General features: G+C 35.2%; 1 long non-coding RNA gene across 6 annotated transcripts; it reads left to right on the top strand.

The window, feature by feature from the left end:
* The first annotated feature begins 10,297 nt into the window (after positions 1–10,297).
* On the top strand, positions 10,298–13,583 carry LOC108213571 (uncharacterized). 6 transcript variants are annotated; one of them, XR_010289710.1, is made up of 7 exons: positions 10,298–10,730; positions 10,867–10,983; positions 11,218–11,317; positions 11,538–11,730; positions 12,045–12,150; positions 12,723–12,826; positions 13,066–13,583. It is a non-coding gene; the product is annotated as an uncharacterized LOC108213571 (long non-coding RNA). The 6 variants fall into 6 exon arrangements; XR_010289709.1 differs by having other exon boundaries at positions 11,538–11,779; XR_010289707.1 differs by having other exon boundaries at positions 11,538–11,837.
* The last annotated feature ends 13,351 nt before the right edge of the window (positions 13,584–26,934 follow it).

The raw sequence follows: 26,934 nt of genomic DNA, 5'->3' as shown, positions 1-26,934 counted from the left end.
ACCATCACGTCAACTACTACTTTCTTCTCGGGCATTGGATTGCGATGAGAAATTGTTCTAAAAAGCTGAAACATGGGTATTTTCCTCACTGGCACCTGAACCTGAAGATTTTAGAGAAGCCTCAATATCTTTGCCATTCGAGTCTGTAAACTTGAGGTACTGTTCGCTGTCTTTAATATCCGTGCTACCATTTCTACGATGATACCATTTTCGGACTGTTTTTGGCCTTTTGTCACTTGTAGCAATTGCAGTGTCATTAGGGAAGAGGTCCCATCGCACAAAAGCATGGAAAATTGTTGTCACAAGCAGGGCTGTCACTGTGAATGTGGCAACGGTACAAAGCAAGATGGACAGTGATTTAGTTGCAAAATTTGAGACTTCAAGTGAGTACCTAAGGGTTGCAATTGCAGCACCAGTCATTGGGAAAGTGTAGGCCCACCAAGCCAATGAAAACCTATAAAATGATGATGGAAATAAAGCTCAGACCTCTGGTGTATAAATTTTTAAGGACTCTTTACAAAAATTACCGAATCTGTATAGTAGATAAATACCTGAATCCTCGAAAGAAATTAACTCGAACAGCCCGCAGAATTACAACAGAGAGAGGGACTATTAGCTAGCAAATATTTCACAAATTGAGCTAGAAAATCTGTGTAGTTGTTATAAATAATATAATTATGTGGATGTCCTTTGGCTTTTCACTAGCTAGACTTTTGGCTTTTCACTAGCTAGTCCATTGGTTTACATGTAACTCACATTTTGTAATCCTATATAAAGGATATTTGTGTAACCATATAGAAAACACACACAATAATATCTACTTCTTTATCTCTTGTCTAGCTCTCTCAACTATCTCTCTGCATATATTATTTTATAACACGTTATCAGCATGATCTGCTTTTTTCATTTTGTTGTATGTTGTATGGCTCGCTCTTTTGTTTTGTTTGTAAGACTACTCCCTTGCTTTGTTCACAAATTCTTGTACTTGATATTCAAGAGGATGGATGAAGATTTTTCTTGCTACGAGAAGTTTGTTGTTCTTCCGGATTAGTGGTTTTTCAAAGACATTCTTGAAGTAAGGAATCTTGAATTCAAATGAATTGTCATCAAATCGTAAGATTTTAAGGTAAGCCTCCCTTCACCATTTTTTTTCTTCTAAAATTATACTAAATTAGTTGTACGTTAAAATTGAGAGATTTTATATATTTTAGAATAGTCTCTTAATTTTCTAAAACTTAAACTAGGTAGTATTAATCTTGATGATACATGTAAGTAGTGAGTTCATCCAAGTATACATAAATGGAATCATTTTATATGTTTACATGTTTTTAAGTTTGCTTTCGGATTTGTTTTTGGAATAATCGATTTTGGATATGTGGATGTTTATAGTTTTTGGAGTTAGTATGGACTTATATGGATATGCTTTAGTCTCTTATGGATTTAAACACATTATTTGGATATTTTTGGATTTGAGTGAATTGTATTGAATACGTACTTTTGGATTTGAGTAAATTACTTTGGATTTTTTGGACTTCACTATTTGGACCCTTTTGAAATTGGATGAAATATTTTGGATCTCTATTCTCGGCTCTCTTGGAATTTGAATATTTGTGAGATTCTTGTTTTTACTAATGAAAATCATGTTGTTTTTTTTCTACCATATTATATTTTCATTGATTATTATATATAATTTTGATGAATACCTTCGGTGGTGGATTAATATAGATTTTATGTCACTCTTAAATATGTGTAGAATTCATGTGATGATTCTCACTTGCGTTTTCTTTCTCGTACACTACATTATTTTAATTTGACAAATAGGATATATGATCAATTTATTTGTGTACATGTGATCAATTTATTCAAAATGAATCCACAAAAAGAAAAATCATGATTTATTAGTGACTCTCTAATCCAAAAACTGCACATGATTAATAGATAGTAAGTTTCTCTAATCTTTAAAAAGTCATGAGTCACATGTGCTCCATTCTATTCTAAAAAAAATGAATTTTTCTCAAGTCATTTATCTATTTCATATGAGTTTATATTGGTAGTAATCCTAATTAATGACTTAGCTAATTTTTCTATGAGAGAGATAAAAGTTTCATATCATTCTTATCTATGTACATCATGTATGACCTCACCACTAGTGTTTGTCTATGTATCTCAGATTAATATATGCTACACAGATCTTTACTTGTCCATATTTAATCTTTCTACTTCGAGGACACCCCAAATTTTGAGATAGTCAAAACTTTATACATCATGGTTTGAAAGAGATGGCTTATGGGCACACACTATGTCTTGCTCACATATTAAAGTATATCACATATGCATGTTTCAAATAAGTGATATTATGTGATCTCCATGTGAAATTCTTGATAATTGATAGAATGTTAATATCACTACTTGCCTTAAATTTATAGTTGATTTAAAATTAGTGTTGATAAAAGTGATTTTTTTTTATCTCACTTGAGCTAAATGATGTTGATATTATCTACAACACCTATTTGACGTTGTTTTTAATAGATTGAGTATATAATTGCAACCAGAAGTTGCACGAAATAACAACCAGAAGTTGTCTCTATATAATAAAATTAGTTTATCTTTTATCACACATTTTTTATATGTTTGATTTTTGAAGATGAAGGATGTCAACATAGTATATATAATATGTTTAAACACTTGATTACATCCCAGAAAAATGATATAGTAGTATAATATTCAATTTATGAGTTTATCCTAAATGATATAATATTTATGAAGGATGGTTCTATAGTATAATATTTGGATATAATAGATTTTAATTGAATAAGTATTATATTGTGTCCCGTAGACACAGTATTATGAAATTGGGTTGTTAAAATCATGACTTGATATCATGACTAATTGTGCTTTACTAAATTTGAATTATTGATAAAAGAATTATGTGTTGCCCACAAATGATATCATACCATAATGTGACAATATTAGAAATTCAAAAGATATGAACCATGCCTGTATGGTCTTGACATTACAAATACTTTAAGTCATATTCTTATTATGTGTAAGAAATATTTCTCTCGATTGATATAAAGATGACAAGTATCAATACTTTATATCTAAAATGAGTCATCCAAAGGGGGGATTATATAGGATGTCTCATTAATATAAGACTTGGGAAGAGAAAGTATAAGGCTCCTGAAGAGCATGAATAAGGCTCTCGAAGAGCATGTATATTTTTATCTACTCTCTCAAGTACATTTTACTCTAGAAGAGCATGTATAGTATTAATGCAATTATACTCTCCCAAGAAGATTGAAGAATGAAATTTATATAATTTATTGCATTGAGATATCGAGGGCCTTCAAATATTAAATTTCATTCAGTGCACTAAAAGTAACGTGGAGAAAGATTTTGATCCACTAGTTTATAATAAGCATAATTGAAATTGATTTTGAAGTAAACCAGAAGTTTACTTATAAGTTTACAATTTGGCCTGACTAGCTAAGCCATCTCAATTTAATAAAGGTGCGAATAGTAATTGATATTTTATATGGACTTTTGTCAAGAACCTGTAGATTCTTCTTCTCAATGGTGCATATGTTATTTGCTTATAAGACAAACTTGATCACCAGCATAAATATAGTTGTGATTTTTCATCTTTGAGAATGAATAGATGAAGATATGATATGAGTTATAATTCTCCCTTTATTGAACAGTGAGATATTTTTTGAAAAATATAATTATATACCGAGTTTTTATCAACTCGCAGCCTGAATTATGCGAGATTCATTATTTATAATATGTGCTTATATAATGCTGGTGAATCTCACAATGAATATTATCTTTTCCATAAAAATTGTTTTGTATTAATTATATATTGATTCGCATCATATAAAAAAGTTTTCATATCCCCCCCCCCCCCCCGCGTAAACAAATTATTTGGTCATCATAGAAATTCCACCACAATAGTAAGATCGATTCCACCATTGAATATATATTACATATGAGTGCATTGGAATCATCAATATGTATTTGTTATGACTTGATTTAATGAGTTTGTTTTCCCAAAATCAGGGGGAGAAAATAAATAGCCGGTGAACATAGATATATAAGAATGAATTATCATTGCCTCATCTCGATCCTCAATATATGAAAATGAACCAGAAGTTCATAAGATAATTCATTTTGATGACCTGAAAATAATGACTACGTCGCAAACACCGGCTACATATGCTCCTATGATATAAATGTCGCAGAAGATACTACTATGTCTAAAGAACGCCTGAAGCGTGATAGGCAAGTTGGTTCGATATATCTTATACAGAAAAGAAAAAAAATTGAAAAGGAGCAATAATTGATGATGGCTAGATTGAGAATCAATAATTTTTGAAGGATCTCCAGAAGAGATTATAGACATGGCATTGAAGGATCTCCAGAAGAGATTATAGACATGACAAATTAGAGAAAATAAAAGTAATGAAAAATTTAGAGATCTTGATATATTATGCCTTGTCCAGAATGAAGTGGAACCATAAATCGAATCGACGTCGATGATATTTATAGAACTTGAGGTTATTGATAATAATGAGGATCATGAAGCAGGATCTGTTAGAAAATATTGACAAAATTGGCGAAAGGATATAATTGAGGCAATTATAAAGAAAAATTATTTGGACCAGTAGTCCTCTCACACCTGAAGTTGTGAAAGTAGTGCACCCTATGAATCATTATCTCTTAAAAATGGAGAAATATTTGAAACTGCAGTTAACACACCTAAAGGTGTCAAGTCAGTGGGATATGAATGATTTTTGTGTGAAAACGAAATGAAGTTTCAACAAATAGTTATGAATGTGAAACTCAGATAATTGTATGATGACCTTGTATTGGTCATGAAGAGAAAAAGTATCTTGTGGTGGATACTATTATTTGATTGCCAAATAATCTCATTATATGTGATGACTTGATTTAAGTCTTATATGCCCACTTGACCATGATTGTCCTGAAAGAAACTTAACTGCCAGAAGCAGTATAACAAGCTCTCGAGATATCCTCCTCAGAATGAAAAATGGATTTGGACTAGCAGACATGTTATCATTGTATATCAAAATATAGGTGACAACTTATAAAGTCTCTGGCCAGAGCAAATGGAAACTAGAATGTGTTTCTAGTTGACATTGAAATGAGTTGCACCTCATAATTAAATTAGATCAATGTTACTTTTTGTGATAAAATATTTCGTGTTATATCTACTGAAAGAAGAATATACTCCTGAATGTATTTTGTTATATGTGAATCCCAGAAGGATTATAAATGTAGTACAGTGAACTTTGTGGACATTTGAAAGGAAAAAAAAATCTCGGTCCTGGAGTACCGTACATAAGTAGTAATTGCTCGCTCTAAAGGCGTGTGAATTCTGAAAGTTTATTCAATCTCCACAAATCTATCTCATAAGGTTTTTAAGTTTATTTTGCAGGAGCAAAGTCCTCATTTCAACTGTGGATCAATATTGAATAAATTATATTAGATTTTTTTCTTTTGGTATAAAATGAGTTGTTGCAGGAACTTCTTATCACACTATTTTGACTTGGGCAATCTAAGATGGCCAAAGCTGGAAAAACAGTGTAGCATGACAAGATTACGATGGGAACTCCACCAACAATATATATGAAAGCTCCACTAACTGCTTATGATGATAGCTACACAACTCAATGAAGGCACTTTTAACATTTATATTTGAGATGTTCTAGAACAAAGGAACTCATCAACTCAGAGATATTATTTTATATAATCATGAGGGGGAGCAAATGCACGCTGCACTCTTTTTCCCTTATCCATGGTTTTTCCCACTGGGTTTTCCTGGAAAGGTTTTAACGAGGCAGCATCACGTGCACATTATGAAACTAATGTTTTTGTTCCTTCACTTGGTTTTTCTCCCAAGGGGTTTTTCAGGAAGGCTATAACAAGACATTATTTCATTTGACGGACATCCAAGGGGGAGTGTTATAAATAATATAATTATGTGGATGTCCTTTGGCTTTTCACTAGCTAGACTTTTGGCTTTTCACTAGCTAGTCCATTGGTTTACATGTAACTCACATTTTGTAATCCTATATAAAGGATATTTGTGTAACCATATAGAAAACACACACAATAATATCTACTTCTTTATCTCTTGTCTAGCTCTCTCAACTATCTCTCTGCATATATTATTTTATAACAGTAGTATATTTTTTTGTAATTTAAATATATCATAATATACTCACAAATGATGTTAATCAATGTTAAAAAGTATAAAAAAAATTAAACCAAAAACTAATATGAGCTAGTATTTTATAATGAGGCTTAAATACGGGGTTAAAATAATTAAATCACTCTATCATTGTTTTTGTCTTTGTGGGGACGCCAGGAAGGACCATTTGATTCTTAGTCATTTTCCTGTTTTGGTGGCTATGGTGTCTGCTCCTGAAACCTACACTGATGTCCATATCTTTCTCAGACAACAATGGGACCAATGTCTTCGACTTTAGCTTCTTCAGATTCAAAAGATATAGTAGTTAACTTAAGAATGAATGTGATGAGCCTTCTTTCAGAATATATTTGAGTAGATTTCAAAATGCCATCACTAACACAGCTAGTGGATGTAATTGCCTGAAGTCTCTTTACCAAGCAATAGTTCCATATCTCTTTGTTAGATTTCGTTTTAGATTTTAGGTTCTGAGAGTGGCCTGAGATGTACTATAGAAGTACTCAACCATGTAGCAATGTAAGTAAGCAAATGCGCGTTCACATCAAAATTAAATGATAGAGCATAAGAATATCAGAAGTTGACAAGAAAGCAAAGAATGCAGAATCAACATCTTGTCTCCACGTTCAAATTGAATGACAGAGAACAAAGAATATTAGAAGATGACAACAAAAGCAAACAAAGCAGGATCAACATCTTCTAGATAGTTCAGAAGACGAAAAGTACTTCAAACAAAGGCCTTTATTCTGATTATCAACCTTCTTATGTCTTGAAAGTGTTTTGATGGTTCATAAACGTGCATGAGCTTATTCTGATCCTCTTATTTCAGGCTTTTGCTATTATATATCGTAATCTAAGTGGGAAGGGCCGAAGGGGCCTATCTTCTTTCGCTTATTCATGTTTAACAAATAGGAAAAGGAAACTGAGTCTGAAGATGTAACAATACATTAGAGGACCCTTATGTTTTCCTTTTCATTTTCTTGTCAATTATTTATCGCAATTGTCAGTATTCATGCAACCACATGCATGATTGTGAGGAGAAGATGGTGATAGCAATGCATAATACAACTGATACTTGTATAAGAAACAGAGATATGAATCTCAAAGAAATGCATTTCCTTGTTCTTTTTACCCACCTCTGTTTTTGAACTTTAGAAACTCTTGCCCTCACTATCTAATCCGTGCTTAAATATAAGAGTTATAGCTAGGCATGGAAACATACCAAAATCTGTCTATTGAGAGCTTTTCTTATAATTGGTTAGCAAACATGAATACCTCCTTTGAAAGCCCAGGACGCTCCTTCGGAGATTCACTGGATGCATATGATGAAGCTTCATTCATAGAAATGGATCCACAGTTATCTTCCTCCAAGAGACTCTTTAAAGTCTCACAGGATTTTGATTTCCCTATATCAGAGGCTCCTATGGTCCTTGATTAGTCCATATTTTTGCATATTTAAGTGCCTATTTTTTTGTTTATTTTCGTAGTATTAATCGCTTATTTATTTTATTTCAGGAAATTGTATATAAATAAAGAAAGAAGAGAAAATGCAAGAAAAAGAAGAAAAAGAAAAGGAAAAGAAGAAAAAAAGGAATTGGTAAGTAAGGGACACATGGAGGGCCACAATCTTCCCAACACACAAGGCACATGGATGGTCAAGATTGAGCCACCCTACCCCCAAACCCTAATTCTTTAGTTATAAATACCCCCTTCTCTTTACTTGTAATCACCAACCTACCTAGTAACCTAGCAACCTAGCCACCTACTCACCTTTTCTACCTAGTCATTTCTATAGTTAGCATCTTAGATAGATTTACATTTTCTAGCCCCAATTTCCTTTCCAAGCTTGTATACACTTTTTAATTTCTATGCAAATCTCTTTTAGTTTAATCTTATATTGTCTTTTTAATTTATGTTCTTCAAGTGACATGATTCTTAGTACCACCATATATGCTTAAGGGCTTTTGGGAAAGGAAGAATCATTGAGCTTGTGATTAGTGTAGATCTTTCAATTGTTAGTTTTAATTTTTGGAAGAAATTTAAACTCTAGCACAAAAGATAATTTGTGTGGGGGGTTGGATTACCATATAATTATAAGTTAATTCGGCAGTTTATATTACTCGCATAAAACAATCAGCAGTTCTTTTATTTTACTTTCTTTTTATCCATTTAGTTAATTATGCTGAACTTTGTTTTTAAGCAAAACAAACACTCATTCCCCTGTTTCGTTAAAACACTAGTACAAAAATGACTTTCTGCGTCGCCCTTTTAGCGTCGGTTAAAGACAGAACCGACGCTGTAGATACTTTTATGCGTCGGTCGGGCAAAACGCCGACGCTATAGGTTCACTTGTAGCGTCGGTCAAGAGAATGCCGACGCTATAGGTTCACTTGTAGCGTCGGTCGGGAGAATGCCGACGCTATAGGTTCACTTGTAGCGTCGGTCGGGATAATGCCGACGCTATAGGTTCACTTGTAGCGTCGGCCGGCAGAATGCCGACGCTATAGGTTCACTTGTAGCGTCGGTCACAAGAATGCCGATGCTGTAGGTTCACTTCTAGCATCGGTCAAGAGAATGACGACGCTTTAGATGTTATATTTATTTAAAATTATATTATATTATAGAATAATATAATTTTATAACTATACTTTGATATGATTATATGTATAATATATTTTTAATATTATGTTTGAAATTATATCATATAATATATAACCAAGAATTCGAAATATTTATTATTAAATATATAATCTTATAATTAAATTTAATTAAAAAAATATATATTATAATTTAAAAATATATTTTTATATAAATTCAATATTCTATTATATATAATATAATTTTAAAATTCAAATTTTATGATATATAAATGTAACGATTCAGAATTTTCAGCGATTATTTATTTATTTATTATTAATTTTCGAAAATAAGATGAATGAAATTTTATATATTATTCCAATTTGTTGGATTTTCAAAAACAATTTCGCGAGTTGCTGCTATTATATGATTATTTGATTTAATTGTATTACATGTTAGTTGTACAATTTTAATCATTTATTTTCTGTTCGAGCGGATAGTTTAGAATTTGAATTTATTATATTCTTTTTGAGAAATCAAAATATTCTTTTGATTTTCAAATAAAAATTTTATTTTATTTAAGCCTAAAAGTTTATATGATTTTAATCACTAAGTTATTCAAATTTTGATATTTTTATAATTATTTTAATTATTTACAATTAAAAAATGATTTTGAGCTTCATTTGTGAAAATAAAAAAAGCTTTTATAAAATATTATTTTTGCAAATATGAGCTATTTGGGATTTATTTATTTCTTTTTTTTTGAAAATATTAGAAAGTTTATTTTTAGATTTGAAAACAGATTTTTGAACCCCGAATTTTGTTTTGATGGAAATAATTTTTATTTTTAAATTGGGGTGGATATTTTTACATATAAATAAATTTTCATAAATTTATTCTTTTAGTTTTAAAAGAATGCAGTGAGGTAGCAATTGTGTAGTGTACACGTAGTATTGCTATCGGGGCTTATGCCCTGTTTGGTAATTAGCAGTTAGCGGTTAGCTGTTAGAGGTAGCAATTGTGTAGTGTACACGTAGTATTGCTATCGGGGCTTAGGCCCTGTTTGGTAATTAGCAGTTAGCGGATTGAATTTGATGTTTTGACTAGCTGATTTAAATAAATGTTTTGAATAGCGGATTGAATTAACGGTTTTTTGTAAAACTGTTTGGTAAATAGCTGTTTGATAAGCTTTTTGTGTCACATACCCAAACCGCTAACCCAAAAAGCTCCTCAAATTAGCTTTTTTTATCCCAAACCTCTATTTCAATCCGCTAAATACCAAACACTAACATTAGCGGATTGAAATAGTCAAACCTCTAAAACACCCAAAACCTCTAATTTTACTCCAAACCTCTAACTTTCAAACACCCCCTAAATAAAAAGAAATGGGAAAGCAGCTCTGGGTACGTGACTACGTGTGTGTTCAACTACTTACATATAAATATAAATAGAATTTTAACAATTAATAAACATGATGTTTCAAAAAAAAAATAAATTAATCAATAAATGAAAAACACACAAAAACAGAACATCGGTTTGCAGCAGCAGAGGCGGTGCGATTTGGGGGCAAGGAAAGGCTAGGGTTTCTCACACTTCCCATTGATTTTTATGAGATTAATTCATCCGTAATTCAAGCTGAGTTATGTGTGTAATTATATGTATGTGTATATATATACGATTGTTGTCGGTTGTGTCTGATGAGTTCGAGTTATCGGCGGCGACGCCGTTGTCGGTGAGAGACGGAGGGATTGTAGGTGGTGGTGATTTAGTCGAGCGGTGGCTGAGTTGCGTGTGTATGTATTGTATACTGTGATTTGGGTGTCGATGGTGTGTGTGCGTTTTGATTGGTGTTTGTATACGGAGTTGGAGCTGTGGGGTTGATTGGCAATTGGAGGCGGCACGGCGGTTGCTGCCGCTGGATTTGGTGAGTTCCGTTCAAGATATTTCATCTCAGTGTGGAATTTATAGTGATGTGATTATAGTAGTATATTGTACTTTATAGTTATGTTTTCTTGAGTGCATTGGATAGTACTTAGTCTGACTTATATCTACCTTCACAGGCATGTCGCTGTTGGGATGTGATGTAATTTCTACAGATCAAACTGAGGTTTTGCCCTTGCTAATGAGAAATGTTGAGCCCAACACTTTCCGGATTATGCAAAAAAATCCGGATACAGGTAGCATGCATGTTTCTGGCATCTAAGTTTAGTTTTCAGTATTCATCTGATGCTCGACTTTGAAAATTAGTCTACTTCTGATTTCGTTGTATTTCACTGTTTAGGTCTTCCTTTTATGTCTACTGTAACTGTGTTAATTCATACTTTAAATATAGTGCTGGGATTCGTTTCAAAAAGTTAATCAATATATGTGGTGTCATCACTGTTTACAATTAGTGAAAACGTATTCTTTAGTTCCTGTAGGTTCTATCAACGTTGCAGAGCTGGACTGGGGAAATTAAGATCATATAAAGGCCATTGATCAATCATTTGACTTCATATTGGCACTGATGTTGTGAGTTCCTTGTAGTGGTAGTGCTTGATGTAAATATACTTATTCTTCTGCTATGATCTTGAGCATGCCTATGTTAACTTAAATTACTTGCAATTTATATAGTGAAGAACTTGGTAGAATAGTGTCCTATTAGTATAAGTATCACCGAGAAACCTGTGTCCAAAACAATTCAGAGTTACTATGTATGAGAGTAGTTAGTTGACTTGCAAGATGTAAACAGGTTTGATAGCTGAGGTACTTGTGCATTTAGCAGAGATGGCTGTCAAGGATTATATGATCACGAAGAAAAAGAGCACATTTGTGGACGTCCATTGGGCTCACGGTTTAATGAAAGAATAGAAGATCTCTATATTGCAGATGCTTACATGGAAACGTTCTGTTCTATTTTGCTAAGGTTTTGGACATTGACCAGGGTAATGGAATAGTTTATTTCACAGAGAGCAGCTTCAATTACCAGTGCTGGTATACGCTATACCAAAATTTCTTTTTCCTCCTCTAACTGGACAGAATTAATACTCATGTAAGGCTGAAATTTTCTTCAAGGACCACAACGCGGTCATTTATCTCACAGTTTGTATACTTCTATGGCACAGCTTCTTTAAGAGGTTGTACCTGGAGAAAATTGGTTTTAAATCTGTTGGAACTAAAGCTATTTTGATTGTTGTTCCTACTGCTGGAGCTTGTCCTGTCATTATAACCGAGGTTTATATTATTAAATGAAAAGCAGGTGTGTTGAATTGGTACGACATCAAATGGCGGGGACTTGTATTGATATAACTCTTATCTTGCCAGCTCAGATGCCCTTCAAATAGCTGAAAATGCTGATCCAAATGGTAATTCTTCTTAACTTGCTAGTGCATTATCATGAATTTTATATATGGTGGCTGACTTGTTTTTACTCTAGGAAGGCCTAATTCCTTTTATCTTACATGTTAGTTCATATAACATTTTTTTTATATGTTTTGAATTCTGTAACTGGTTGCACTGAAATAGAAAAAACTTGCTCCATTTTCACATCTTTTTTGCAAGTCATTTTCCAATTTTGGCTCTTAAAACATGACTGCAAAAGCTATGTTGCTAACATGAACGCCTGCAGTATAGATACAATGTAGTAAGACCTTGAGACAATTTAATATACAATTTGAATGCGGAGATTTGAGCTTTTGAATTCTGTGAAGAAGTAAACATTAGGTTAGTGTTCTAGCAGCTTTTACAAAGTCAAAATCACTGGCTGATATTCAAGTATTGTACTTCTATCCAAACACAGAACTAATAGTGTAGATGTTAAATATTTTTGTTCCAGTGTCACTGAGTGAAATTTATGCAAACCCACTAAGTTTATTGTTTTGTATCTGTTGACTTGCTTTTTAGATTGTTTTGAATCAGTTTCATGTATTGTTTTTAGGTACCTATTCATATTCTTGAAATTTGTGGCTTCCGTTATTTCGACCATTGAATATGATTATACCGTGGACTTCGATCTTGCTAGCTCCAGTACTTGATGTGAAGGTATTTTCACGCTTTTCTTTTAGGTTCCATTGAATGTTTTATACAGTATATATCTAAAACTTGTATTACATATTTTGATATATGATTTCCCTGGAACGTGAGTAATATATGGAGCCATCTAATATAATATTTTGCTGACATGTTTTTCCCATTTTGCTAACCAGTAATTTGGGAGGCATCCGGCATGCTTATCTTTTAACTGTTTTAATCCCTTGTGTTTGTCTCTTATCCAATTTCAGGTGGACTTGGGTGTATATGTAATGCAAATTAATTATATGTTATACCTACTTCTATACGTAGTCTTTGTCATTGAACTTGCCATTCCGTGCGAGAAACAAGAACTGCGGGTGTTTGAGGCTTCACAGTTGGTTTGCATCCACGGTCTTCAGAACTTGTACACAGATATATATCCTTGCTAACTACTAAAGTTACAACTTATGTATTTGGTTATTAAAATTATAGTTGCTACTTGTTAACAATGTAGCTTTACAGTGTGGACTGTGGACTGCAGGTACAAAGGTACAACGTACAAAGCAGTAGACATCAGACTAGACTAAGGTGACCTTGCACATCTATCTTGCGAAGCCAGAAAGTATTCATTTTAGTTGAAATATTACAGCTAGTCTAGTCTGATGTATCAAATATATCAGTTGAAGTTTTCATGTATTGAAATATTACGCTAGATGCATATTCTTATGTATTAAACTTTCATAATACTTTTGTATTTTTTTTTATTAATGAGATCAAATTTATGGTCCATTTTTCTTATGTAACTTGAGGTTATTCTTATGACGATGTTGAATTGCTAGATGTTCACACGAAAATAAAAATAATATATATTTTTAAAAAAAATATACTTTAGGCGTCGGTTATTCAGACAGCCGACGCAATTGGTCAGGATTTGGCGTCGGTGTTTTCCAGAACCGACGCAATAGGTAGACCAACAGCGTCGGCGTTTTCCAGAACCGACGCAGTAGGTAGACCAAGAGCGTCGGCGTTTTACAGAACCGACGCAAATGGTCAGACCAATAGCGTCGGCGTTTCTGAGAACCGACGCAATTGGTAGACCAATAGCGTCGGCATTACTGACTACCGACGCTAAAAATCAACCATTAGCGTCATCAATTTAACCGACGCTATAGGCCTATACCTATAGCGTCTCCTACATTTGCTACGCCACTTAACCGACGCCTTAGGGGTTATTTGACCGACGCAGAAAGTCCAGTTTGTACTAGTGAAAACATTCATATCCTCTGTTTCGTTTTAACAAACCCCACAATCACTAATCTTTAAATCGAGTTTTACTTTTGTCGAGTAGAGTTATTTCACTGAGTTCTTTCGTTTCCTGTTCACCTACGAGTCGCCGAGTCCGGTTTTCCGAGTTCTGGTTTTGAGTTATGAATATTGCTTTTTCCGTTTCTTACTGAGTCGATTAGACGAGTTTGTCTCGTTGCTGTGCAGTATTGCCCGAGTCTGAGTTTGTTTTGCGATTTAGATTCTGATGGCTGAAGTTGAGTATCGTTTTTGTATTAGTTGCTGCGTTTCCCCTGTTCTCTGCTGCGTGGGTATGTACTGAGTCAGTTGTGCCGAGTTTGTGACTCGGTTGATTCAAGTCTGTGTTGCTGAGTAGTTAGTACTGCGTATTTCTTTCTTTTGTTGGGTTAGTTTTGTCTGCGAGTTTGCTGCTGCGGTTTCAGTTCTGTTTTTGCTGGGTTTTCTCTATTTCGAGTCCACTGTCGAGTGGGTCAGTTGATCTTTGCCGAGTCGTTTTTCGCTGTTGAGTCCATAGTCGAGTCATATGCTGCGTCGTTTTCCCCTGTTTTGCTGCTGCAATTTCGTTGTTGGTTTGTCTCTGTTTTCTTATCGGAGTATCGAGTTAATGGCTGGGTGTGTCTTATGTTTTGGCTGCGTCGTTTATTCTCTGCTGTTTTGTTGAATTCATTACGTTAAGTTAAATTGTTGAGGCTGGTTTTAGTTGATTTGATTCAGAGCAGTGGTGTGCGTTTTGCCGTAGTCATGTGTTAGTTGTGCTTTATTTTTGTTTAAGTTTTAATTTTAAATCGATTTCTGCTGAGTGTACATGGGTATAGTTTCTGCTGGTAGTTTCATAATCATTTGGCCGAGTCAAGTCTGTTTGGCAGCCCTTTTCCGAGTTTTGTTTTTACTTTGTTGGATAAGTCATCATTGGTAGATTAATTTAGTAGGTAAAATCATTACGTCATTATTAATTAGTTTAATTGTTTTTTTTTTTAGTAGTAAATATTTCTAGATTAAATTCTTAAACCAATTCTCACTAATTAAATGTTCTAATTCGCCTAGGTTAATAATAGGTAGCGAAAAATAATTTTAATCTCTGTGGATCGAATCATAAATATTAAAACGGTGATCGTGCGCTTGCGATTATTTTTAAAATCTCTTTTCGAGCACATCAAGTTTTTGGCGCCGCTGCCGGGGATTAAAATTAATTTTTCGCTCCTTTATTTTTAATCTTTCGGATTAGTTTGTTTCTCACTATTTTTGTTTTTATTTCGAGGAGGAATATTCGGGAATAATGGAGTAAAGTGAACAAATTTTGCACGGATTTGGAAGCTTGCTTTGGTAGCCCGTATCTCTCCACTCTTATTTTTCGTTTTTATTTAGAAAATCACAAACAAATTTGAAAATTAAAAAAAACACAAACAAATTTAAAATTTAAAATCCAAAAATAGTAGTTAGAATTAAATATGTGTTGCATCATGCATTTTTACACTTAGGGCACATCATTTAGATTTTAATTTTTGTTTTTAAATTTTCGTACCTTTAATTGTGGTGATCGCTGGAGGACCCTAAGGTGCGTTAATTTCTTTCTTTTCTCTAGATTAAAACACGTAGTTTAGAGCATCCATAGTTGTTTATCGCTTTAATTATCTCGTTGTGTGGTGCATCATTTTAAATAAATCTTAAGGGCAAAACCACTCATAAGATAAGGGAAGGGATTTCATCACTCTTTCCTTGGCCCACAACAACTAATTTCTTCATTTTGCATTCCTTAGCCTTTTAATAAAATTGAATTAGACGTTAGCCCCTAGGAATTCGCGCTCAATTAGGAAGGTACCTAAAGAACGAGTTAATCTTTAATTATTCCGACTTTTCGGTGTCTAAGGACAAGCGAAAGCTTACCTGGCCGATTAAGGTTTGGTGTCTAAGCGCGGAGATTGGCCTCTTGGCAATGCCTGCTCCAAACTGGCCAAACCGGTCCGAATAATTTTGGATTTATCGAGTTTTTGGTGGTCCTTAAAGTTAGGAGCAAGGTCTAGTTCAATTCTTTTTAAGGAACCCTAGATTTAGGTTTTTCTTTCTCTTTTACACCCTTTCTTTTGTGTGTTTTAATTTTTCGCACTTACTTGCTACGTGTTTACTATCTAGTTTATGCGAACTACTTGGGTTAGGAACGAGTCATCTAGATTAGTAAGACCTATAATCGAGATTCCCTCGTCCTCTTCGGATTCCGAAACCCTAGAAGTTCTAGAACCGATAGTAAACATGGCCCTTTCACTCAAGGATCGTTGTTATCCATCTCGTTCAAGTCAACCTTCGTGCATCACCCTTCCTCCCGTAAATGGGAACAATTTTGAAATCAAAGCTCACCACATTAGCATGTTACCTAAATTTACCGGGAGTGAGGGTGAGGATCCTTATCTTTTCATTCAAGAGTTCGAAGAAGTTTGTTCCCTCCAAAAGCTCCACCAATTAACGGAAGATTCGATTAGACTTAGGCTCATTAATTTTGCGCTTAAGGAGAATGCGAAAAAATGGTTATATAGTCTTCCCGTTAATTATATTTCCACGTGGGAGGGGTTCGTTGTGGTGTTTCTTAAAAAGTATTTTCCAAATCATAAGACTACTCGAATTACAAATGAAATAAATCAATTTCATCAAAAGGAAAATGAGTCTTTTTGGATTTTCTTTGACCGTTTCAAAAATCTTTTATCACAATGCCCTCACCATGGAATAGAGAAATGGAGACTTTGTAAGATTGTGTACGAGGCCTTAGATAGTCAAACCACCGCGTTATTAGAGTCTATGTGCCAAGGTAAATTCATGGAAAAAGATGAGGACCAAGGGTGGGAATTTTTCGAGGATTTAGCGGAAAAGACTATGATGTGGGAGTCAACTAGGGAGCCCAAAAAGTCAATTCAGTCGTCTATTGCTAGGGGTTTGCATTCAATAGGAAACAATGTGGCAACCGATGCCAAACTAGCCACCCTAACTAGGAGACTTGAAGCGTTAGAAACTTGTAAATCTCCCCCACAAATGTCGATGCTCCCTAATTACAATTTTCAAAATCCCGGAACCCAACCTTCGCATGAACTTGAACAAGTAAATGCGATGTTTCAAAATCCTAGGAATGATGCGTTTGCATATAATCCCGGGTGGAGAAATCACCCAAATTTCTCATGGACCCAAGGTCAAATTTTTCAAAATCAAGGCCCAACTTCTTTTCAAACTCCTCAAACAAATTTTCAAAGGCCCAACCCAAACTCTTGCCCAACCCAAAGTCTGAACTCATTTTCTAACCCAATTCAAACACCTTTGAATCCTCCCGGTTTTAATGATTCGGATAAACGCCTTTGTTAGATATAATTGATGATTACTGATGTTCTTAAGGTTTGTTTTAGAACAGGAATCATCAGAGTTTAATATGGAAGCTGATCAGAGTCTAGTAAAGTCTGACAGAGTTTGATAAAGTCTGACAGAGTTTGATAAAGTCTGATCAGAGTTTACATAGTCAAGACTCGACAGAGTTTACACGTGGAAAGAGCTCAGAAGCGGATATACTTCAAGGAAGGATAGAAGCTGAGGAGTGATTTGCTGACTATGGAAACTAAACAGAAAACTGGAGCAATCTTTGATTGATAGATTTATTAGCTGATTTATAGGATATCAAATCAGAGATTGATTTTGTAACTGTGTCTATATAAACACAGATTAGGGTTACTCTATATGAGTTGAGTTATCGAGTATATTGTTAAGAACCCTAGCAGCTCTTAGTGATACAATATAAATCACTGAGAGAGTTTTTGTAACCATTCAAGCTTTGTGAATATAAGAGTTTATTGCTTTCAATCTCTTATATTGTCTTACTGTGTTACAGATTGTGATAGCTATATCAGATTATATAGTGAATTTATAGGACCTAACAAGTGGTATCAGAGCCAGCTCTGTTAAGAATACTACAGTGAGATCTTAAACACAATCATGTCTGAAAAATCACAAGCTTCATCCTTTAGAGTTCCAATCCTTAAGGCATCTGAATATCCAGTCTGGAAAGAGAGAATGATAATATTCTTAGACTCTGTTGATCCAGAATATCTTGACAGGATCTTTGATGGACCACATATGCCCACCAAGCTCTCTGTTGGGCTTGCTGATGAACCTCAGAAGATGGTCCCAAAAGAAAAGAAAGATTATACCCCTGAGGACATCCTGTCAATTAGTAAAGACTCAAAGGTGAAACACCTTTTGCACAGTGCTCTTGACAATGCAATGTCTAATAGGGTAATTGGGTGCAAAACTGCTAAACAAATCTGGGATGCTCTGGAAACCAGATGTCAAGGAACTCAGGCCATTAAGAAAAACAGAAAAACAATCCTTACACAGGAGTATGAGCACTTTGACTCAAAATCTGGTGAGTCTCTGACAGATCTGTATGACAGATTTGTCAAACTGCTGAATGACTTATCTCTGGTGGACAAGGAATATGATCTTGAAGACTCAAATCTCAAATTCCTTCTGGCTCTTCCTGAAAAATGGGATTTGAAAGTCACCACAATTAGAGACAATCTTGATCTTGGAGAAATGTCTCTTGATGATGTTTATGGAAGATTGAAGACCCATGAACTTGAAATGGAGCAAAGGAGCAAACGTCATGGAGGAAAATCAAAGTCTGTTGCTCTGAAAGTTCAAGAGGAAGCTGCTAAGAGCAAAGGAAAAGCTCATATCACAAAGTCTGACATTGAGTCATCAAACTCTGATGACTCAAACTCTGATGTTCCCTCAGACTCTGAAGAAAGTGATGATGAGATGATGCAGTTAGCAGCATTGATGGTGAAAAGCTTCAAGAAGTTGGCCTACAAAAAGTTCAACAAAGGCAAAAGTTTTTCAAGAAAAGACAGAAACTCTGACAGAGTTTATGACAAGAAGAACTTTAAGAAGAATGAGGGCAAAGAAGGAAAAGCTGGAAAAGCTGACAAGTATACCTGTTTCAACTGTGGTGAAAAGGGACACTTTGCATCTGAATGCAAGAAGGCCAAGAAGGAAAAAGAAAAAGCCTTTTTCACCAAGAAAGGAAACTGGACAGATACATCTGATTCAGAAGAAGAAGTCAATTATGCTCTGATGGCAAACACTGACAACAACTCTGAATCTCCTGCTAAGGTACCTCATTCTACTCTTGCCTTTGATACTGAAGATATAACTGAGTTAAGATTGTTTCTTAAAACTTTGCATACAAGCTTTAGAGATCAGACTTTAGAAAATGAAAGATTAAAATCTGAAACTCTAAGTGTAAAGAAAAGAAATGATTATCTTGAAAAAGAATTAGTTCAAATGTTGGAAGTTCAGAAAGAAAGAGATGATGCTGTCATTATCAAAGATGAATTATTAAAGAGGTATGCATCTCTTCAATCAGAACTTGCTAAGGAAAGGGAAATTATTAAAACATGGACTAATTCAGGCAAAACTACTCAGGATATCTTAGGTAGTGGAAACTGGAAGAAAGGACTAGGTTACACTGATAACTCAGAAGCTGAGTCATCAAAAACAGAGTTTGTTAAAACTCAAAAACCTAAGGTTAAACCTGTTAAATTTGTTGTTGAATCCTCTAAGACTAAACAATGTAGACCAAAATCAGAGATTAACAACAATTTAAAATCTGAAAAACCCAAACAGGTTAACATAGGACTGATGACTCAGAAACAGCTTAAACATAAGCTTAAAGAGGTAAAGTCTGATGACAGAAACAAGGAGCCTAGGAAAAATAGAAATGGCAAAATTGGCATAGACAAGAGTAACAACTACATGCCTGTTCCAAATGCACCTAGGAAGACATGCCATAACTGTGGTAATACTAATCATCTTGCTAATTTTTGCAGGAAGAACAAGGACATTAACTCTTTACCTACAAAGTCTGGAGTTAGAAAAAGTAGTATTAGATATAAACCACAAGATCCATGTTTTCATTGTGGTAGTTTATGGCATTCTATTTATACTTGCAAAGAATATCATAGTTTGTATTATGATTATTATCAATTGAAACCTTCTTTGAAGAAGTTTAATAAAAGCTCTGCAAGTACAAAATCTGTTTCTAGTACAAACTCTGTTGCAAAGTCTGTTAGCTCAAACTCTGATAATAATACCGCTGCAAAAGCTAACAAACTTAATAAGGCCAAGGGATCCAAGCAAGTCTGGGTCCTTAAAACTAACAATTAGTGGTCTTTGTGATTGCAGGGCAACAGGAAGAATATTCTAGTCTTGGACAGTGGATGTTCAGGACACATGACTGGAAATAAGGCCCTGCTGTCAGAGTTTGTGGAGAAGGCTGGCCCAAGTGTTTCTTATGGAGATGGCAACATAGGAAGGACTCTGGGATATGGCAACATCAATCTTGGAAATGTCATCATATCTAATGTAGCTCTTGTTCAAGGGCTAAAACACAATTTACTCTCTGTCAGTCAAATCTGTGACAGAGGATATCATGTTGATTTCTATGAAGAACACAGTGAGATTGTAAGCAAGTCAACAGGCAAAGTGGCAGTGATTGCTCACAGACATGGGAATATTTATGAAATCCACTTGCCTACAAACTCTGAAGGAAAAGCAATTTGCTTGTCTACAAGGATCTCTGCAGAAGAAAGTTGGAAGTGGCACAAGAAGCTTTCACATCTAAATTTCAATTCGATAAATGAGCTTATAAAGAAAAAGCTTGTGAGAGGACTTCCTGAATCACTACTGACATCTGATGGATTGTGTGACTCATGTCAAAAAGCCAAGCAGAGAAAGACATCTTTCAAGAGTAAGACTGAATTCTCAATAAACAAACCATATCATCTTCTACATGTTGATCTATTTGGACCAGTCAATGTACCATCAATTGCAAGGAAGAAATATGCTCTTGTCATTGTTGATGAGTATACTAGATACACTTGGGTATATTTTCTTCACTCTAAAGATGAAACAGCCTTGCATCTGATGGATCATGTGACACAACTGGATCATGGATCTGAAGACAAAGTGAAGATTATTAGAAGTGATAATGGAACAGAGTTTAGAAATTCAACAATGGAAGAGTTCTGCAAGGAAAGAGGTGTAGTGCAACAGTTCTCTGCACCTGGTACACCACAGCAAAATGGTGTAGTTGAAAGGAAAAACAGAACTCTTGTAGAAGCTGCCAGAACTATGCTTGATGAGGCTAAATTGCCTACTTATTTCTGGGCAGAAGCTGTTCAAACAGCTTGTTTCACTCAAAATGCAACCTTGATTAATAAGCATGGCAAGACCCCATATGAGATGGTGAAGAAAAAGAAGCCAAATCTGAAGTATTTTCATATATTTGGGTGCAAATGCTTTGTCTTGAAGACTCATCCAGAACAGCTTACCAAGTTTGATTTAAAAGCTGATGAAGGCATCTTTGTAGGTTATCCTCTGATAACAAAGGCCTTCAGAGTCTACAATCTAAGAACCAAGGTGATCATGGAATCCATACATGTGTCATTTGATGACAAGAAAATCATGGGTTTAACAGATATGGATGATCATGAAAAACTGCATTTTGAAAATGAAGAAATATTCTCTGATTCGATAAACTCTGATGAACAGTCAAACTCTGACTGTGAACAAGATACAGCAAACTCTGATGAAAATTTACAAGTTGATGATGATGAAGCACTTGCTGAGGGGGAGCATCAGAATATTTCAGACTCTACCCAAGATTCCTCAGAGAATGCTGACTCAAACTCATCAGAGAATACTGATTCAAACTCTGATAGCACAAATGCAGGGGGAGCTACAGAGAATAATCAACAGAATCAAGAGAGCATGGATCAAGGGGGAGGATCCAATGATGAAAATGGTCAACTTCCACATGCAAGGAAGTGGACAAAGTCTCACACACCTGATTTAATAATTGGAAATCCAGAAGCAGGTGTGCAAACAAGGACAGCTACAGCAAATGAATGTTTACATCATTGCTTTCTGTCACAAACAGAACCCAAAAAGGTGGAGGAAGCTCTTCAAGATCCTGATTGGATTCAAGCAATGCAAGAAGAGTTAAATGAATTTGAGAGAAATAAAGTCTGGACCCTAGTACCAAGACCTAAAGACAGATCAATAGTTGGTGCAAAATGGGTGTTTAGAAACAAAACTGACAGCGAGGGTGTCATTACAAGGAATAAAGCAAGGCTTGTGGCAAAAGGGTATTCACAACAGGAAGGTATTGATTATGATGAGACATTTGCTCCAGTTGCAAGACTGGAGGCAATTAGAATCTTTCTGGCCTATGCTGCACACAAGAAATTCAAAGTATTTCAGATGGATGTCAAAAGTGCTTTTCTAAATGGGAAACTGGATGAAGAGGTATATGTTGAACAACCTCCAGGTTTTGTGGATCCAAAACATCCAGACTATGTCTACAGGTTGGACAAAGCACTTTATGGACTAAAGCAGGCTCCAAGGGCATGGTATGAAACTCTAGCTCAATTTCTTCTTGAAAGTGGATTCACTAGAGGTACCATAGATAAAACTCTGTTTTATTTGAATCATGGCAATGATCTGCTTTTAGTTCAAATCTATGTTGATGACATTATTTTTGGCTCCACTAATGCTAAACTCTGTCAAAGATTTGCCAAGCTCATGCAGTCCAGGTACCAAATGAGCATGATGGGGGAACTCAGTTATTTTCTGGGTTTACAAGTTGAACAGACTGAAGATGGGATTTTTATAAATCAAGCCAAGTATACCAGAAATCTTTTAAAGAAATTTGGTATGCAAGACAGTTCTGCTGCAACTACTCCCATGGCAACAGCAACAAAACTAGACAAAGATACTGGTGCATCAGTAGATATCACAAACTACAGAGGAATGATTGGATCATTGCTTTATCTGACTGCAAGTAGACCAGACATTATGTATGCCACATGTCTATGTGCAAGATTTCAGGCAGATCCAAGAGAACCTCATCTGATTGCAGTAAAAAGGATATTCAGATATCTCAAGGGAACCACATCATTGGGACTATGGTACCCTAGAGAATCAGATTTTAGTCTTACTGGATACTCTGATGCAGATTTTGCAGGTTGCAAAATTGACAGGAAAAGCACAAGTGGGAGTTGTCAATTTCTGGGTGGAAGACTAGTTTCTTGGTACAGTAAGAAGCAGAAGTCCATCTCAACATCAACAGCAGAATCAGAGTATATTGCTGCAGGCAGCTGTTGTGCTCAAATTCTTTGGATGAAGAATCAGCTGTTGGACTATGGGTTATCCTTCTCTAAAATTCCTATTTATTGTGATAACCAAAGTGCTATTGCTATGACAGGAAATCCAGTTCAACATTCTCTGACAAAGCACATCAGTATAAGATATCATTTTATAAGGGAGCATGTGGAGGAAGGAACCATTGAACTTCACTTTGTTCCTACTGAACAGCAGCTAGCAGACATCTTCACCAAGCCATTAAGTGAAGCAACTTTTACTAGGCTGGTGAATGAGCTAGGAATGATATCAGGAACTGAGTAAACATATTGGTTAGATCTTTAAAATTTAAATTGTCAAATTTACCATATGTATTACTCACACATCTGCCATGATATACTCTGATTGATAAACTCTGATGATATACTCTGATTGTTTTACTCTGATAACATTCTCTGATAACATTCTCTGAATCTTGATAAATGATCTCATTTTTATCTTCCCTGAGACAAATCACCTATGAAGATATCATGAAGCATGTTCTGAATGAGTAATCATGAATCTCAGCTAAGTTCCTCAATCCTGATCTCAATGTTGTGCTACATTAGTTCACTATGCATGTTGATATCATTGAGACTCTACTACTTCACATATCTTAATTATAAGTGAGACTGATTAATTTAAATTTTCTCTCATATACTAGACAGTGATTATAAACTCTGATGTTTTTGTTACCTGAGCCAAAACCCCCCCTGAAAAATAAGCATGGTACTCCTTTGAGATCTTAGATGTTAATATGACAGTGACTGGGAAGACCCAAACATTTGCTGGTATTAAGTAATTGCTAAGATTTTATAATCTATGGTGACCAGTCACAATCTCTGATTACTGGAGAAATACTAATGCAATAGTATATTTAAAGGTCGTGCCTCACTTACACTGAAAAGCGTCCTTGAAGAAAAAAAAAAAAAAAAAAAAAAAAAAAAAAAAAAAGGGGTTATATTATTTTATCTGAATCATCAGAGTATGTCTCAGTCTAAATTTTGAGAGTTTGCATAAATTATTTTTGTCTACCTTATAATTACGAAATTGTGAAATTTTATATTCTCTGATTTAACATGACCACACACTCATTTCACAGGCACATTATTGAGCTATGGATTTTAGAACAAACTCTGATTTATTGATGAATATTCTGAAAATTATGTCTTTATTCTGAGGTTTGCAGAAATTTATTTTCTTTGACTTAAATCTCAGAGTTTAAAAGTCGAGAGATTTGATCTTGATTTTTATTTCAAATATTCAGAGAATGTGAAGAGAATATGTTTCAAACGGATGTATTATTAGTGGGTTTACATGCACAACTTTTTAATAGGAGAACGTGTAATCAGCATTTATTACTGCGCATGTTTTACTGCACTCATGATGATTACGCTCGTTTCTCTATCCCACTAACATTCATCTACCAGTTACATTTTGACAGGTGTCTAATTGAATAAAAAGCCCATGCGTACTCAGTTCAACAAAATCTGAAGAGTTTTTCAGATCAGATTTTATTATTCAATTTTACACTTACTCTCTACTTTCACTTTCTAACCAACACTCTTACACTTTGTTCTCTGCAAATTCAAATCTTCATCTACACACTTCCTCAAACATCTTCTTCTCATAATCTCTGATCTAATGGCCACTACAGCTTTTATCTTGGCAGGTGTTGAATTTGTTCCAAATAACTATGCAGCCATTCTTGACACTGCGGAAGCTCCAAGGGATTATCATCCCTTTCAGCGATTCTTGGCACAGAGTGTCATCGGTACAGCTCTCACCGCTCCTGCAAGACTTTCAGGAAGCCAAATCATCAGCTTTTGGAGGTCGGGTACATATGACAATGGTGGTGCAGATGGATCACCATCAATTGTGTTTTCCTATGACGGGGAGGAGTATGCAGTTACTCCAGCAACTGTTCGTCAGGCACTCAACTTGCCGGAACATCCTGCATACATTACGAATGGAGATGCAAATCTGCAGTAGATGAAGAGATCAGGTGTGATGAACCAGTTACTGCTGAAGCTGGAGCAACTCAGTCTGATTGTCAAACTCCACTATCTGATCATGGTCAAATTCCTCAATCTCCAATGAAAATTCCAGAGGATGCCATTGTTCATGATACAGCTCCAGAGAACTACAGGTCTGATGTAGTTGATGAAACTGACAAAGTAGCTGTGGAAGCCTTACAAACTCTTGCTCAGACTGGTGAAGAGCCCATCAAGTCACAGTCTGAAGATAAAGGAAAATCTGCTCAGGATAATGTGGAGAAAGTTGCAGATCCTGTTCCTGCAGATGAAAAAGCAAACTCTGATACTGAGGATGATACCAGTTCAGATACTGACAAGGATGACAATGCTGAAATCCCTTTGACACAACAGAAATGGGAGTCTACTAGCCAGTTCAATGCAAGGCTACAAACTCTGAATACAGCCTCTGAGCCACTCCCAAGGGATCTTCAGGTTGATCCACCAAATGAAGTCTGGGATAAACTCTGGTTGAGTCACCAGCACTCCTTGGAAACACCTAAAGCTGAAGAGTTCTTAGCTATGGCAGAGAAGAAGATTACAAACTCTGATGTTATGTCAAGCCTCAAGGGCACAATTCTATATCTGAAGACATTTCATCCTGCTCATGACCAGACATCTAAATCTATAGATAGTCTAAGAACTGAGGTGGCAAAGGTCAAGGAGACAAATGACCTGGAAAAGAAAAGGACCTTCAATCCTATGAAAGAAAGTGTACAGAAGCTGGTCACTACAAATGAATCTCTTAACCAAAGGATGACCTTGATTGAATCCAATCAAGAAAAGATGTCCAAACAGCTTGAAGCTATCCAAACTTCACTTTCTCTGATCACATCCATTCTGATTCCTGATGAGGATGATGTCAAAAAGGGGGAGAGAGTAGCTCAAGTCAAATGCAAGTCTACTACTCAATCTCTGAAAAGGAAGAAAAAGGATGATGATGATGATGCTGATGATTTTACAAAGCACAAGAGATTTCAAGCAGGGACTGGTGGAAGAGTTTCAAACTCTGACAGTCAGAAATCATCTAAGCAAAGCACAAAGTCTGGTCCAACTCACAACATCACATCTGGATCTAATCAAAGACCAGTGACTGGATCAGACAAACCCATGACTGATGAAGAGCTTGCTAGATTGGTTTTTGAAAAAGAAAATCCAGAAGCAAATTTGGATTTGGAGTTGATTGCTGCAGAAGAAGAAGAACTAAAGAAAGAACATGCTGAAGCAATAAAGTCAGGAAAAATCCAAAAGCCTGCAAAATCAACTGCCAGACCAAAAGAAAAAGGGATACTGATCAAAGAAGCTACTGTTGCTGATCAGAGTTTACCAATCAAGAAGGTATACTCTGAAGATGAATACACCTCCAAGGGTAAAAGCAAAGTAGATGAACATCTGGAGAGAGGCTGGGAAAAGAAGAAATCTACAACCTCTGACAAGGATCAAGTTGTGAAGGAAAAGAAAACAGAAGCTGCAATCTCTGACAGAGCTCATGTTGCAGAACCTCAAAAAGAAAGATTGACCTCTGACACAGCTCAAGTCAATAAAGAAGCAAAGAAAGACACAGTCTCTGACAAAGCTCAAGCTGTGTTC

The sequence above is a fragment of the Daucus carota genome, chromosome 3 (genome assembly GCF_001625215.2).
Source record: "Daucus carota subsp. sativus chromosome 3, DH1 v3.0, whole genome shotgun sequence".
NCBI classification, from domain to species: Eukaryota; Viridiplantae; Streptophyta; class Magnoliopsida; order Apiales; family Apiaceae; genus Daucus; species Daucus carota.
The sequence above is the reverse complement of the archived record's forward strand: the minus strand, read 5'-3'. Positions and strand labels throughout refer to the sequence as shown.